Source organism: Saccostrea cucullata, unplaced genomic scaffold (assembly GCF_032062105.1).
Source record: "Saccostrea cucullata isolate Sc308-1 unplaced genomic scaffold, CSIRO_AGI_Scuc_v1 ctg294, whole genome shotgun sequence".
Lineage (NCBI taxonomy): Eukaryota > Metazoa > Mollusca > Bivalvia > Ostreida > Ostreidae > Saccostrea > Saccostrea cuccullata.
Genome location: NW_026936003.1, coordinates 78,375 through 91,875, shown reverse-complemented (window position 1 = coordinate 91,875; position 13,501 = coordinate 78,375). Strand labels below are relative to the sequence as shown.

Sequence of the window (13,501 nt, the reverse complement as noted above, 5' to 3'; positions counted from 1 at the left end):
ACAACAGCAGTTCCGCCCAAGATTCCCACAGCGAGCAATTCGACCTACACAATAAATTATGGGATTTAGGCCATTATCCAATTAAAACCAACAATCTTCACAAATTATTATTAAATTATCCTGACAGAGAAGTTGCCAACATATTAGGGCAGGGTTTTGAGAAAGGGTTTTTGTTAAATTATCAGGGCCCTAGAGTAAGGGTTGAATATAAAAACATGAAGTCTGCAATTCAACACTCTAGCGATCTAGAAGAAAAGATTAAGAAAGAAATTGGATTAGGTAGGGTTTTGGGTCCTTTTTCAGCGCCCCCAATATCAAATTTAAGATGTAGCCCAATATGTTTATTACCTAAAAAACAAGGTGGATGGCGTATGATAACCAATCTTTCACATCCTTACGATGATGGTGTTAACGATTACATAGATCAGCAAGATTGTACTGTCAATTATGCTTCATTTGATGATGCAATTAACATAATTCAAACCAAAGGAAAAGGGGCCCTTATGGCAAAGATGGACATTTCTAGTGCATTTAGGCTTTTACCTATCAATCCTCAGGAATTTTGTTTGCTAGGTTTTAAGTTCAATAATTCTTATTATATTGACAAGTGTTTGCCAATGGGGTGTTCAGTATCTTGTTCACTGTTCGAAAAATTTTCATCGTTTTTACATTGGGAATTAGAACAGAGGTCACAAAAGGATGGTATCGTTCATTACTTAGACGATTTCCTTTTTGTTGGATCAGCCAATTCTAGTGATTGCAAAGAATTAATGTATCACTTTCAAGAACTGAGTCAAGATTTAGGAGTTCCAATTGCACCAGAAAAAAACAAGGTCCTTGTACAAAATTAACATTTTTAGGGTTAGGAATAGATTCTGTTCAAGAGACAATTTTTGTTCCAAAAGAAAAAGTTGATGAATTGCTGGAAAAGATAATATGTTCAGTGTAGTAAAAAAGTAACAAAGAAAGAATTAGAATCGCTTGCTGGATCACTTGCTTTTGTTGTAAAAGCATTACCGGCTGATAGGGCATTTTGTAGGAGAATTTACGGGGCACTACAAGGTGTTGATAGATCTTTTCATTTGATTAGAATATCTAATGAGATTAAGTTGGACCTTCAGATGTGGGTTGTATTTCTGCAAAATTTTAATGAACTAACTCGGTTTCCATCAGTAGATTGGTCAGATAGTGATATGTTGCAGTTTTTATACAGACAGTTCAGGGTCGGTTGGGTGTGGTGTTGTTTTTGGCGATGAATTGAGTGTGTTAGCTTGGCCAGCAAGTTGGTCTCAGGAGTTAAAGAAGGATATTACTTTGTTGGAGCTTATTCCAATATCGTTGGGTATTGTTATTTGGGCTGAAAAACTGGCTTCTAACAAATTGCTTTTACATGTTGACAATTTAGCACTCGTTCACATAATTAACAACAAAACCTCCAAAAATAAGAGAGTTATGGTTTTAGTGAGAGCTTTGGTCCTCAAAACTTTGCAGAATAACATTCAGATCAAATGTCAACATATTCAAGGTATTAAGAATGATAAGGCAGATGCTCTTTCTCGTTTTCAGATTTCGAAGTTCCATCAGCTGGCTCCTGGGGCTCGGCCTTATCCCTGTCCAGTTCCTATGCAATTTTGGCAAATTATTCATCAACTGTTGAGAACCTGGTAGATGCTAGCATTTCGGACAATACAAACAAAGTTTATAAGCAGGGCATTCAAACTTTTATCAAATTTAGGGTAGATAACTCTTTTCCACAATTGTGGCCTCCACCTGTTGACCATGTCATCAATTTTGTTGCATACATGTTAGAGAAAAAATGCGCCTTTTCAACTGTCAAGTGTTGTCTGTCTGGTCTGAGGTTTTTTATAAACATTCATGGATGGCCAAATTCCGTGGAGTCATTTTTAATTAAAAAACTGCTTACTGGTTACAAAAAGTTGACAGTGTCTAGTGATATTAGAAGGCCTATTACTAGTACCTTGCACATGTTAGGTCGTATCATAAATACCTTGCCATTTGTTGCACATTCTTTATACGAGGCAACATTATTTCAATGTGCCTATTCAGTAGCATTTTTTGCATTGCTTAGAGTCAGTGAAGTAGTAGACCTTCAATATGATAGTGTTCAGTTATTACAAGACCATGTAAGTCTACTGATTAAAAGTTCCAAGACTGATCAAATGCATAGGGGTTCAGCAGTTAAAGTCCCAAAGCATGCCCAGTCATTAATTTTGTTTACAATACTGCAGAAATTTCTTGCAATGCGACAGACAATTTCAGCTACAAATTTTTTTGTGCATTTCAACTCCAAGCCTTTGACTCAATATCAGTTTTCTACAATGCTCAATAAATGTTTATCATTTTTGAAAATAAACACATCAGTTTTTAAATATCATTCTTTTAGAATTGGTGGGGCCACACATCTGTTTTCAAATGGTTAGAGCGAAGCTGAAATCAAAACCATTGGCAGATGGAGTTCTGCAGCCTACAAGTCATATATAAGGCCAATTGTTTAATAAGTTAGAAGCAAATTAAATTTGTTCAAAATTATTTCAGATTGCATATGGATCATTGGATCATCTTTGATATATTGGGCTCAGAAATATGCTCAACAGAAAATGCTTAACAACCTGGGATTTGAATCACATAGGATAATTTGGTATGGAATAAGGGGCATGGTTTGGTCACAGCTTATCCAACTATCCAAAAGATTTTAAAAAATAATAACCCACCAACAATTCTAGTAATACACTGTGGTGGTAATGATATTGGTAATCCGCATAATACGTTGAAGGGTTTACAAATGTACATGAAATCTACCAATGTAAATATTTCACAATTAATGCCAAAGACAGTTATCGTTTGGTCTCATATCTTACCACGAAGTGATTGGACATTACGTCTTTATAGCAATGATGGAGAAAACTGGAGAAGAAGAATTAATTCTGCACTTGCTACTTTTGTTGTTAAGAAAATGTGTGGGGCCTCCATTAAATATCCTGATATTTTAAAAAGATACATGTATGTTACCCTTTTTCGCAGAGATGGTGTACACTTGTCGGACTTGGGTAATGACTTGTTTGTGAATTCTTTAAGAAATGCTCTAGGGATGTTTTTGTCATCCACTGACAGATTTTATCCTACTATTACCTCATGTACTTGTTAAGTCTTGTCATGGCCAAGCACTGAAGTTGAATATTTGAAAATTGAATTGTATACGAATACTGGTTGAGTGTTTTATTGATAAATTTGTATTTGAATTGTTGAATGCAAAATTGACCGCCTAGATTTGTTGGCGGATGACCCACAAAAAATATGTTTTGTGGTTCATTTCGCAGAATTTTGCAGAGAATGCCACCTCACTGGGGCACTGTTTTTTCCAGGTCCCTTGGGTCAAGGTGGTGTTTCTACTGCTTTGTGTTGTTTGTGTATATGCTGCCATATCGATTTGAAGATCGGCGCATAATTTGTTGTTTTGTTGAAAGTTTTAATTAGGTAGGGTCAATAAGGTCATTAGGATATTAAGTATTAATTTATAGACATTATAGTTATTGGTCTTTTAATGGTAAAGAACAATGGTTTGCAAGGAGTGCTTTGCTGTCTAAAAATAATAAAGTGTATCTCCTCTGGATAAACAAGGTTATTTTGACCACATAAGTAGTCACTATAGAAAGATAGACAACTCTTACTAGTCACATTCATTAAACTGGGCATGCGCAAGGAAAACTTCCTTTTCCGGTTGAACAAAAAAGCTGCTGGTACCAAAAATTTTAACTGAAGAACCCTCCCACCCTCTCCTAGTTATAACTTCTGCAGAAATGCATGGCCTTAAAAGAATTTTATATAGAATTAATTGGTGTTAAAATATTCTATATAAATTGATGACCTTGTTATTCATCATTTGTATTTTACTGTTTTGATGTGTGTAGAACAAAATTTCTGCTGTTTTAAATTTATATTCTCAGCGTCATGGACCATAAGAATGATTGATCATAAGTATATCAACAAAGACTCAAGATCGAGCAGAGAATTTATGCACCAGTGATCATGACTTTAAAGAATTGTGTGTTGTGATGGTATAAAACAATATTAATGCCAGAGTTTTGCAGAGAATGCCACCTCCATGGGGCACTTTTTTTCCAGGTCCCTTGGGTCAAGGTGACCGTGGTGTTTCTACTGCTTTGTGTTGTTTGTGTATATGCTGCCATATCGATTTGAAGATCGGCGCATAATTTGTTGTTTTGTTGAAAAAATTGTGAATAAATGGCCATGACAAGTACGCCAAACATTAATTATTTGTAATGTTTTAATTAGGTAAGGTCAATAAGGTCATTAAGATATTAACAAGCATTCTCTGTAAGCACCAACGAATTTACTATAGGGCTTGGAAACGACATGTCTCGGATTTTGATGAAATTTTCACCATAGGTGTGTCTTGGTACAAAACTAACAAATATGGTGTCGGAAGTTCCACATGTGCACTTGGTTGCCATGGAGACGGATCCATTGAATTCGGCCATTTTTGGCCCATTTTGACTAAATGAAAACATGAAAATTGAGGAAATGTAAATGAATATTTATCGGTATTTAATACACTCTTACAAAAATCATTGGATCATTTGATAACATGACCTTTTAAGGTACACAGAGCATATAATCGTTTATTCTAGAAATATTCTTCCTGTAAGAAAAAGGTCATGCAAATTGACATGGTTTCTAAAAATTTGAAAAATGGGGAAATTGGAATTTTTTGAGATCTTTGAGGCTAAATAAGAAAAATTGTCCGCGGAAATTTCCCAAATCTTATGTGTGTAATTATACTTGGGGATAAGTAGTGTCATTTCATGAAAAAACATAAGTGGGCTTTTGCTCCTATTTTTAGTAACATGCATCTATATATAGATATATTTTAGAAAAATGTGAAATTTCAAATTTTGGCAAAGTTTTAATTGTCATCATTGCATAATTAGAACGTATGTTGTAAAATTTGAAATTTAAATGACAAGAGCTGGACACCACTAGCTGGTATGGACAACGGTTGAGGGGAATTCCCATTTCTATTTTTAGTATCAGGTTGCTAAATATAGATATGTCTCTGAATATTAGGAAAAATGGCATTTTTGTTCGAATTGGAAGCTTCATATAAGAAGTCCTAACAAATATAAAGCTTTCTACAATATGCTTTCAGAATGTACATGTGTTTGTCCAAAAATTAGTACAATTTTGAGGATGGACTCTTGTTTCATTTTATAGCACCAATGGTCTAAAAATAGATTACTCGAATAATTGAGAAAATGTAGATTATTGCACTCTTTAAAGCACTTTAGAGATGTGAATGCTGATTACTTAGGAAGTATATTGTAAAATTTGAAATGTTAATGACAAGACCTTGATAATACCTGCTGGTATGGATAATTGTTAAGGGAATTCCTCTTTTTACTTTTAGTATCAGGTGGCTAAATATAGATATATCTCTGAATATTAGGAAAAAATGGCATTTTTGTTCTAATTGGAAGCTTCATATAAAAAGTCCTAACAAATACAATGCTTTCTATAATATTTTTACAGAATGAACTTGTGTTTGAACAATAATTGCCACAATATTGAGGATGAACTCTTGTTTAATTTTATGGCAAAATGGTCTAAAAGTAGATTACTCGAATAATTAAGAAAACGTAGTTTATTGCACCTTTTCAGGCACATTTTAGATGTAGTTGCTGCATAATTAGGAAATCCTTTGTAAAATTTCAGATGTTAATGACAAGATCTGGATACCACTAGGCGGTATGGATAATTGTTGAAGGGAATTCCCATTTTTATTTTTAGTATCAGGTGGCTAAGTATAGATATGTCTCTGAATATTAGGAAAAATGGCATTTTTGTTCTATAATTGGATTCTTCATATAAGAAGTCATAACAAATATAAAGCTTTCTACAATATGCTTTCAGAATGTACATGTGTTTGTTCAAAAATTAGTACAATTTTGAGGATGGACTCTTGTTTCATTTTATAGCACCAATGGTCTAAAAATAGATTACTCGAATAATTGAGAAAATGTAGATTATTGCACTTTTTAAAGCACTTTAGAGATGTGATTGCTGATTACTTAGGAAGTATATTGTAAATTTTGAGATGTTAATGACAATAGCTTGACACCTTGAGCAGGTGTGGACAATGGTTGAGGGGATTTCCCATATCTATTTTTAGTATCACATGGCGTAATATTGATATGAAGCACTCTAAATATTAGGGAAAATTAAAGTTTTATGCTAATTTGAATCTACATACAAATTGTCTTTTAAAAGCAACAATGGTCAAAAATTGATTCCTGGAATAATCGAGAAAATGTTGATTATTCCACTTTTTCTGGCAATTTTTTAGATGTCATGCTGAATAATTACGAAGTATATTGTAAAATTTGAGTTTTTAATGACAGTACATGTAGCTGGCCACAACTAGCAAGTGTCGAGAAAAGCTGAAGGGGGGGGGTCCTATTACTATTTTTAGCATCACGTGGTGAAATATATTTACGCCATTTATAGGAAAACGTAAAGAAATTTTGAATTGTTCTGTAAAATAACTCCCGATTGTCTTAATTCTAGTCTTTGACAAAGTACCTATATTTTTATCTGCAAGTTTTTTTTTGTCCAAAGACTTTTAATATTTTTAGACGAAGACTCAAAGAGTGTATTCTATATGGCAGTTTCTGTGGCCTGCAGTTTTTTTGATAGTCAATATATTTCAAGAATCTTTTGTCATTTTTGTCGAAAGTGTCATAGAGTATCTAAGGATTTTTGTTAATACATGTACAAAACAGGGATTTTCTCTTGAAGCAAGAGGAGATACTAGGGAATCTAATCTCTAATAACAAGACCTTGTTAAAATACCATTTCACCGATCTGTTACAGGGTTACTCTCATCACTGTTGATGCCCTCTGGTCTCTTTTATAAGAAGTTGCGGTTTGAGCTTTATTGTGCCCTAAAAAATTAATGTTCTTAAAAAGTTGTGAAATTGGCTTTTACAATCATTGAGTAGATGAATATGATAGATCATTAAAGAATATGAAAGGGGATCGTTCAGGATATATGACGTAATTTATTTCGTACACTTTTAAGTTTAATGTAGAAAAGCCCCAAAACGACTCATTTCTGTGCTGATTTTCCTTTAGCCACCGTCGCCCTCTTTAATTTTTGGATATATTATGTAGACTGCTATGAATAATCACATTCGTTTAGCTCAAAATCTCTCCAGGCGAGAGTGGCAGAGTATGTCTGAAAGAAAAAAAATCCACTGAAAATTGATGTATTCTGCATCTTTTAAAGAAAATACGGGAATATACACAAGCTTATGACGTCACATTAGCATTTAGGAGGTCAAATCAGATGAAACGACTTGTGTATTTTTACTGGAGGAAATTCTTATGATTCAGAAAGAATGAATTTTTATTTCCTATATCACTTTCATATTTTTAAAAAATAGGGCTTTAGATATTTTGTATTGAAACTGTACCTTGTTCTTTGTTTCTATAAATAGAAATGGAAGTCCTCATTTATTTTGCATATTTCAAATATAATTAGAACTGAATATCATTATTGTTTTTATGCTTGTTAGTTAACGGTAAGTACCGATACATGACTGTATGACATATATTTTATACTTATCAGTCACATGATTATTTTACTAAGAAAACTTGATCATACTCATGACATATTGAATACAACAGTATATTTCGTAAATATATTATTAATGAAGCCCCTTCAATCCTTTGTTATTTTTCTTCTTTTGCTGAGAAGTTGCTACATATAAATAGATGTACTATTAATAGAAAAGAGAGCCCCTCTTCAGATAGTGTGCATTAATTCACTAAATAGTTTGGAAGTATTTGTCAGTCACATAACGTCTACCAGGTATAACATTGATTTTTCTTTCCAAAATTGCCTGAAAAGGTACAATAACTGATATTTCTCGATGATTCTAAGAATAATTTTAGACCATTGTTGGTATAAAAAAGGGGGTCAGTCCAAAACATTGTAGCAATTCCTGTACAAACAAGAGTTCATTTGGAAGGCTTATTGTAAAAAGCTTTATATTTAATAAGACATTTTGTAGGAAGATTCAAATTAGCAATTTGAATTCTGAAAACATTCTGAAAGCATGTTGTAGAAAGCTAAATATTAATTAAGACTTTTTATATGAAGCTTCCAATTAGAAGAAAAATGTCATTTTCCCTAGTATTCAGACATATTTATATTTATCCACCTGATACTTAAAATAGAAATGGGAATTCCCCTCAACAATTATCCATATCTGGCCAGCTAGTGGTGTCCCAATCTTGTCATTAACATCTAAAATTTACAAAATTTTTCCTCATTATACAGCAATAACATCTGAAATGTGCTTGAAAAGGTGCAATAATCTACATTTTCTCAATTATTCAAGTAATCTTTTTTTTTTACCATTCTTGATATGAAATGAAACAAGAGTCCATTCTCAATATTGTGGCAATTATTGTACAAACAAATGTACATTCTGAAGGTATATTGTAGAAAGCTTTATATTTGTTAGGACTTCTCATATGGAGCTTCCATTAGAACAAAAAAACCATTTTTCCTAATATTCAGAGAAATCTCTATATTTAGCCTCCTGATACTAAAAATAGAAATGGGAATTCCCTTCAACAATTGTCCATACTGCTTAGTGGTATCCAGATCTTGTCATTAACATCTAAAATTTTACAAAAGATCATGCAGCAACTACATCTAAAATGTGCCTGAAAAGGTGCAATAATCTACATTTTCTTAATTATTCTAGTAGTCTACTTTTAGACCATTCTTGCCATTAAATGAAACAAGAGTCCATCCTCGAAATTGAGACAATTATCATTGTACAAACACATGTACATTCTGTAAAAATATTATAGAAAGCATTGTATTTGTTAGGACTTTTTATATGAAGCTTTCAATTAGAACAAAAATGCCATTTTTCCTAATATTCAGAGACATATCTATATTTAGCAACCTGATACTAAAAATAGAAAGGGGAATTCCATTAACAATTATCCATACCAGCAAGTGGTATCAAGGTCTTGTCATCAACATTTCAAATTTTACAATATACTTCCTAAGTAATCAGCAATCACATCTCTAAAGTGCTTTAAAAAGTGCAATAATCTACATTTTCTCAATTATTCGAGTTATCTATTTTTAGACCATTAGTGCCATAAAATGAAAAAAGAGTCCATCCTCAAAATTGTACTAATTTTTGAACAAACACATGTACATTCTGAAAGCATATTGTAGAAAGCTTTATATTTGTTAAGACTTCTTATATGAAGCTTCCAATTCGAACAAAAATGCCATTTTTCCTAATATTCAGAAACTTATCTATATTTAGAAACCTGATACTAGAAATACATGCAGAAAAGGGAATTCCCCTCAACCGTTGCCCATACCAGCTAGAGGTGTTCAGCTCTTGTCATTTAAATTTCAAATTTTACAATATACTTCCTAAGTAATCAGCAATCACATCTCTAAAGTGCTTTAAAAAGTGCAATAATCTACATTTTTTCAATTATTAGAGTTATCTATTTTTAGACCATTAGTGCCATAAAATGAAACAAGAGTCCATCCTCAAAATTGTACTAATTTTTGAACAAACACATGTACATTCTGAAAGCATATTGTAGAAAGCTTTATATTTGTTCAGACTTCTTATATGAAGCTTCCAATTCGAACAAAAATGCCATTTTCCTAATATTCACAGACATATCTATATTTAGCAACCTGATACTAAAATTAGAAATGGGAATTCCCCTCAACCGTTGTCCATACCAGCTAGTGGTGTCCAGCTCTTGTCATTTAAATTTCAAATTTTATAACATACGTTCTAATTATGCAGTAATGACAATTAAAACATTGCCAAAATTTGAAATTTCACATTTTTCTAAAATATATCTATATATAGATACATGTTACTAAAAATAGGAGCAAAAGCCCACTTATGTTTTTTCATGAAATGACACTACTTATCCCCAAGTATAATTACACACATAAGATTTGGGAAATTTCCGCGGACAATTTTTCTTATTTAGCCTCAAAGATCTCAAAAAATTCCAATTTCCCCATTTTTCAAATTTTTAGAAACCATGTCATTTTGCATGACCTTTTTCTTACAGGAACAATATTTCTAGAATAAACGATTATATGCTCTGTGTACCTTAAAAGGTCATGTTATCAAATGATCCAATGCTTTTTGTAAGGGTGTATTAGATACCGATAAAAATTCATTTACATTTCCTCAATTTTCATGTTTTCATTTAGTCAAAATGGGCCAAAAATGGCCGAATTCAATGAACCCGTCTCCATGGCAACCAACTGCACGTGTGGAACTTCCGACACCATATTTACTAGTTTTGTACCAAGACACACCTATGGTGAAATTTTTATCAAAATCCGAGACATGTCGTTTCCAAGATTTTTTGGTGCTTACAGAGAATGCGTGTTAAGTATTTATTTATAGAAATTATAGTTATTGGTCTTTTGATGGTAAAGAATAATGGTTTGCAAGGGGTGCTTTGCTGTCTAAAAATAACAACAAATGAAACTCTTGTCCTCCAGCACCCACTGTGTGTACTATGGTAATAATTAAGGTTGTGGATGCGTGACCTTTTCATATCGAAAGATTCCTGGCTCCCTTCTGTTGCTGGAATGGAAGACACCTGTACGCTAATCGATTTATAGTTATTTGACACATCAATGATACCTTTTGATTGAAGGTTACTAGCAATTCATTCTGAGATTTTTATGCAATGTTGCTGCATCTGGGTTGTGGAATTTGCCCGATACCTTTTTAGAAGTAAACAGTAAAAAAAAAACGAGCAAATAATTGCGCAACTTTAATTTTAATATTAAACGAATACATCATTTTTGAAAAATAACTCGTAGTATAATTATATACAGTGTTTTACTTATGTGAATTTCTGTTTTTCTGGTGTAGATTATTTTGAATAGGTAAGATGCATATAAGGGAGTTAAACAATTTAAAAATATATTATATTGATACAAATTTAGTATCGCTTTTTAAAGTGAGGGGGGGGGGGGGCAAATTATACCTAAACATTCTAATTAACAAGCAAAACAAGAGGCCCATGGGCCACATCGCTCACCTGAGAAGCTTTGACCATTCTGTTCTTTACCAGATTTCCCCCTTGCAATACATTATGTATCCCCACCCTACCTCACTGATCATAATTCTGGCCCAGTGGTTCTTGAGAAAAAGATTTTCAAAGATTTTTCCTATATATTTTTATGTAAAACTTTGATCCCCCCATTGTGGCTCCACCCTTCCCCTGGGGGTCATGATTTGTTCAATTTAAAATCTACATTTCCCAAGAATGCTTCCACATAAGTTTCAACTTTTCTGGCCGGTGGTTCTTGAGAGGAAGATTTTCAAAGATTTTTCCTATATATTTCTATGTAAAACTTTGATTACCAATTGTGGCCCCACCCTTCCCCGGGGGGTCATGTTTAAATTTAGAATCTACACTATTCTAGGATGCTTCCACATAAGTTTCATCTTTTCTGGCCCAGTGGTTCTTGAGAAGAAGATTTTTTAATGACCCCACACTATTTTTGTCTTTTCTTGATTATCTCCCCTTGCGAGGGGATATTTCCCTTTTTAAATTAATTTACATTCCCCTTCACCCAAGGATGCTTTGTTCCAAGTTTGGTCAAAATTGGTCCAGTGGTTCTTGAGAAGAAGTCGAAAATGTGAAATGTTTACAGACGGACAGACGGACAGACAAATGGCTAGACGGACGGACGGACGGACGACGGACAAAATGTGATCAGAAAAGCTCACTTGAGCCTTCGGCTCAGGTGAGCTAAAAAAGGTAAAGAGTCCAATCTCGAAAATCCTATTTCGGTGAGGTAGTGATCGAGGCACCTTCAATTCCAATCCAGCAACAAAAAAGGGGCTTTTCAGTTGAAATTTTACAATGGAAGTAGACATTGTTTGCACAAAAATAACAACAACAACAAAAAAAAACGAGGGGGGGGGGAGCAGGTCCCTTCTGATACTACGTGCCTGAAATATATTTTTAAGAATTTAAGGGTACGATATCCTGGGATTTGTCTGCGCTCGACCTAACAACAGTTAAAAATTGGGGATTGGGGTCAACCAGCATGTAAAGGAAAATTTACTATAGCAAAATTTATACTAGAAAATGAGGGGGTGATGGGGGAGGTCTACAGGTCTGATTGACGATTAATTTTGTTTCATAATAATACAAGTACATGTGTATAATCAAGTTATTTTTTTTCATATGGCCATTAACATGTATTTCATGGGTAAAGAAAAGTAATCTTACAAGAAACTTAGTGTTTGGAAAACAAAAATCATGAAGTCGATTTTGAAATGTAAACAGAATTTGTTTTCTTGGTAAATAGTTGCCACACATCGAGGTCCATAAAGAACGTAAATTATTTGCATTTTTCAAGGTTGATAAAACACGTTCTACTACACTGCTGTTTCCATTCTAATTTTTTCATTGCTTCCTATTTGTAACATTTTAAGCATAGATGTACTTCGTAAATCACAATGTTTTAAAAGTAACAAACACAAAAGCGCATGTACATAAAGCACATAGAGTATTTATCTTCTCCTTTTATCTGTTCCTATTTATTAAAATGAAAACATTTATCATGCAATCGCCATTAAGAATGAGGGTAACGCTTACAAGAAATGTCTTGTTTTATTGAGTAGCTTATAACTGAAAATATGAAATTTCATTGAAGGAATTCATAACAAAGTATGCTAAAGATTTCCAACAAAAACTGATATCCTGATATTTAATAAGTATGAATACATGTGTTATTAGAATAAAATATCTTTTATGTTTGACCATAGATCTAAATACATGCTGTGTACATCTAAGGTTATACCAACTTTTTTTAAGTTAAAAAAAATATATCCAAAAAAATGAATAAAGGTATATACATGTATAATGTCCAATTCCGAGTGGTAAAGAAAATAAAATAGGTACAAATGAAGAGTACCAAAATTAATTCTACAGCTTAATGATTATAATCAGCCATAATTCTGCCAATTTCATGAATAATCAACTTTATTAATCGTTTGATTATGCAAGTGTTAATTCTATATTTATACAAGTAATTTTCGTTAAAATTGTAGTATCTATAAATTAGAAATATTCAAAAGCTATAGAGAGTTTATTTAAATAAAAAAAAAATAAAATAATAATTCTAACAATTTTTGTTTTTTAGAAAATCAAGACCCTATTCAGCCGCAATGTTTATCGTTTGGTACTTTTAGTTCGGAGTCGAGAGCATCATATGCAATGTTGGTTTTTTTTTTACCTCGCATTATACGATTCCTTCTTGTCACAATTTTTGTTATCAAATAATACTTCCATATCTTAGTTAGGATCTCGGTCAATACAAGAAAAAACATAATGTTTTGAAAAACTTTGAAGTTTTCTC

The 13,501-nt window shown here is 32.8% G+C and overlaps 1 pseudogene; it reads left to right on the top strand.

Annotated features, from left to right (window-relative positions):
- The first annotated feature begins 215 nt into the window (after window positions 1-215).
- Window positions 216-3,166, top strand: LOC134244516 (uncharacterized; annotated as a pseudogene).
- The last annotated feature ends 10,335 nt before the right edge of the window (window positions 3,167-13,501 follow it).